The sequence below is a fragment of the Pteropus alecto genome, unplaced genomic scaffold (assembly GCF_000325575.1).
Source record: "Pteropus alecto unplaced genomic scaffold, ASM32557v1 scaffold110, whole genome shotgun sequence".
Lineage (NCBI taxonomy): Eukaryota > Metazoa > Chordata > Mammalia > Chiroptera > Pteropodidae > Pteropus > Pteropus alecto.
Window position 1 is genome coordinate 5,808,843 of NW_006431920.1, and position 4,567 is coordinate 5,813,409.

Consider the following 4,567-nt stretch of genomic DNA (forward strand, 5'->3'; position numbering starts at 1 on the left):
ATTCCATACTGAAGCACTCTATATTACTATTAGATATTATTGTATAATAAGGGACTAATATTATGCTATAAGGATGATATTTTTAATATCACTCATGAAATTCCAGAGTCACCGATTTGGGTTAACTGTTGTTTTCAGAATGCCTGTGATACTCACAGTTTTGCCTGTAAAATGATATTACTCACCCAGCTCACTGCAAAGGTTCTTATGAGAATCAAATATCTTAAAGGACATGAGATTTTAAAAATTCATAAATCTCTATGAGTCTACTAATAATAATATTTACTGAAGTCTATGTGCTGGGCACTTTTCAAAAAAATTACACAGATTTACATAATCCTCTCATGAGCCCCACCACATAGCTACCTATCGTTATCCCTATTTTTCAGATAGGAAAATTGAAGCTTAGAGAGATCAAGTAAATTGCTGAAGGAAGAAGTAAAATTGAACTTTGAACCCAGGGAGTTAGGCTCCATAGCATGTGCTTTTAACCACTGTTCTACCATGTTAGAGGCCATGAAGAGTCACTTGTTTTATTAGCTAGCTGTTCTCTGAGAAATGAGAACCAGAATGAATAGGTTTCTGTGACAATATTTCTTAAAATGAACAGGTGAATGATATAATTATGAATAGGTTATTATATGTGTGATATATAATTAAATAAGCAAATGATACATAGTAAAAACATGTTTATATTTATTAATAATGTTATGTTATGTTGTTATTTTATATTATATTACATTATATATTATATTATATTATATATTATGTTATATTATATTATTATATTATATTATATTGACACTCCTGTCCCCAACTGTCAAGTTCCCCTTACCAGAAACAGCAACTGTCATTTGTTTCTTGTGCAACTTACACCACAATTAATTTTAGAAAATTTTCATCATTCTTGCTAGCTGTTATTCCCCATTTTTCCCTAAACTACTCCAGCCCTAGGCAAACACTACTCTACTTTCTGTTTCTAGATTAGCTTATTCTGGATGTTTCATAGAAAAGGTTTCATAAATATGTGGTCTTCTGTGACTAGCTTCCTTCACTTAGAAAAATGTTTTCAAGGGTCACATATCAGTACTTCTTTTTTTTTGTTTCCAAAATAATATTCCATTGTGTGGATATACCATATTTTGTTTATTCATTCACTAATTCATTAATATTTAGATTGTTTCCACTTTTTAGCTATTATGAATAATGTTGCTGTAAACATTCTCATACAACTTTTTATGTGAATATATGTTTTCACTTCCCTAGGAGTGGACTTGCTAGGTCATGGAGTTAATTCTGGTTTAACATTTTGAGAAAGTGCTAGACTGTTTTCCTTAAGAGCTGTGCTATTTTACCTTCTTGCCACCGATGTACAAGTCTTCCAATTTCTCCACATCTCCCCAACACTTGTCATTTCCCATGTTTTTCATTATAGCCATTCTAGTGGGTGTTGTATCTCTTGTGGTATCTCACTGTGACTTTGATTTCATTTTGAGCTGTTGCCATTTGTATATTTTTTTTGCAGAAACGTTTGTTCACATCCTTTGCCCATTCTTTCAATGGGCAATTTGTCTTTTCATTATTGTGTTATATTGACTTCTTTCTTTCTTTTCTTTTCTTTTTCTTTTTTCTTTTTCTTTCTTTTTTTTTTTTTTTGAGGACTTTAATTTTTTAGGGCAGTTTTAAATTCACAACTAAATACAGAGAAAAATAGAGATTTCCCCCTACCTCCGCACATGCACAGCCTCCCCCATTATCGACTTCCCACCAGAGTGGTACATTTGTTATAACTGATTAACCTACAACAACACATCATAACCATACAATGTCCACAGTTCACATGTGGGTCTTCATGGTATTTGCATAGATTTGCATTTACGAAGTATCTCAGCCCAGTCTCTCCAGGGGACTTAGAGATGGGTGACCAGTAGAGAATCAGAGTGCCTAATCAGCAGACCTGAAGTCATGTGTGTCTGTGTTGCAAGCGGAGCCTGATGTCACAGTCTCTCTGGTCACCTGAGCTGGTTGCTGCGGGTGTGTCCCTTGTGTGGGTTGTGTGTGTTCTTTTGTTGTAGCTGAGCCTTGGATGCTGTTCACACATCAGTAGGTGATCGGCTGTGAAGACTGACCACGACTACAGGGGAAGAGCTGCTATACAGGGGCTCACCCTATGGAGCAGGATTCATTTTAGTGGGGCTCTGGTACCTGCCTAGTCTGCCTTTTGGATGTGTTATTGTGTTATTGTGGAAGTGGTTGGGTGGTGCTCTAGTGTGGTCTGAAGCTGCCACTGGGTATGTTGGTTCTGGGGGTTCTTGGCAGGAGCTCCACTGCAGGCCAAGGTCGATCACTGCCTGTGCCCTGCCCAAGGCCACTTAGTATGAGCTACAAAGTGATCTGCAGATGGTTGCCATTTGTGCTGGTATTGGAGGTACCTGGGAAAGGCTAAACTGTGAACTGAGGCCAGCTGCTGCTGCTAGTGCTGGGCTTGGGAATGCTTTGCAAAAGGTACAGGACATGCTGAGGCTAGATGCCACTTGTTTGGGGTCTGTGCACCTTGAGAGATTTTAGGAAAGACCATGGCATGGGCCAAGACAGGGTGTTTATATGGAAAAGCCACTAGAGGCAGCTTGGATGGGCCTGAAAGTTGGGTGCGGTAAGATCTCAGGGAATCAACAGGGCAGAACAAATGGTGTTAGCCAGGTTGATGGACACTCAGATATGGTGCCCACCTGTGTCTGCCCGCTGGTGGGGAGAGGGCTCAGCCAAGGAAAAAATGGCTTCTGCCAGCACTTCTGTCTGGAATAAAACTGCCCGTCCAGCCTTTGCCCTGAAGCCAGACAACTTGGTGCCAACGCATATGTCCCTGGCGCCTTTTGAGCTGCTGCCTCACTGCTGGAGCTCAGAGCGAGTAAGTCCATCAGCAAGTAAGTCTGCATGTGGTCCCTTTAAGAGAAATGCCTGAAACTCTCACAGTCCTCCATCTCATTTAGACACAATCTCTGCTGGCTTTCAAGGCCAGATTTTGTGGGGACTTTTCTTCTTGGCACTGGAATCCTGGGCTGGGGAAGTTAGTGTGGGACGGGGACCCCTCACTCCTCAGGAAGAACCTCCATAGCCAAAATATCCCTCCTGATTTTGAACCACCACACGTGGGTGTGGGAACAGCCCTTTCAGTGTCTCTACCTCTCTTACCAGTCTCTACATGGCTTCGTCTGTGTCCTTAGTTCTAGGATTTCTGTTTAGCTAGACTCTAGGCAATTCTCGATGATGGTTGTCCTGAAGTTGGGTTGTAATTTTGAGGTGGTCCTGAGAGGAAGCACTGTCCTACTCTGCCATCTTGACTGGAAGCTCCATAGAGATTTCAAGGCCACCACGGAAGCAACCATCTACATTGCTTGCCCTGAAAGATGACCTCGTCCTGACATTGCGCACCAACGTGAAAGCACACAATGCAAGACACAATACTTTATTATGAAGGGTATCACAGAACTAAGTGATGTTTCCGATGGCACTTCTTGAATCTTCTAGAACCTCTGCCCAGCATGATTTGTAGAAGGTGCTGAAATGATGCCCAAGTGCTCTCTCTGACTAACTGAATCCCAGATAGCAGACAGCTGACTCAAGTGAATTTATTAGCCACTTAAGAATTCTTTCTCCCCAAGTGTGACCTCGCATTAAAACTATATACTGCTTTGGGAAGACGTCAGGGTCCTGGACCTACAGAGAGCTTTTTAAGAAAAACCTAGAATACCTGGAGTGACTGTTCTAGATCTCTCCTGACTGGTATACTAGGAGCCAGGACTGCTCTTCCCCCACCCAGCCCCACCTCAGCTGGATGAGAATTCTTAGAAGACTTTAATCAGCTGGAGACAAGGGCAGGCCAGAGGGATGTGTGGCAACAAAAGTGGGAGCAGATGTAAGTCCACCCCTAAACCTGACCCACAGAATCTATACCCCATAGGTCAATCCTAGCCTCCTCACTCCATCCAATATCACAATCATACCCCTCCCAGACTCTTAACATTACCCTGATCTATAGTGGGTTTCTAGCGTCTATTATCTAAACTCCTTTATTTGTGTACTTGCATTCTTTTATTTGTTAATTCGGTTATTTGCTGTCTCCCACCCCGAACTCCCAAAACGTATCAGCGTCACATAACTTTGAAGTGGGGCGGGCACGTCCTCTTCCTTATACCCAGTTGACAGTACAATGAGAACTGGCACACAGTAGGCGCTTAATGAATAGCGGTTGAGAGAATGTATGAATTTGGAAGCTCGTTCCAAGGCCCTGAGCGAGGACTTCGGGCAAAGGAGCCTTCTTCTAAAGTCCCAGGCGGGGCGATGCCACGGAGATCCCAGCCACCTGACCCTAAATAAGCCTCTGACCCCTTCCTAAGTGAGGAAGGGCGAACTGAGCTCGGCCGGCGCCCACTCACCAGCCCGGGAAGGTAGGGGGCAAGTCAGCAAACGAAGCCAGAGTTCCAGCCTAGTGAGGAGCCTCCAAACGGGGAGCAGGGCATTGGGCAGGCCCCGCCCGGAGCCCCGCGGCGGCCGCCCCGCGCCCTCC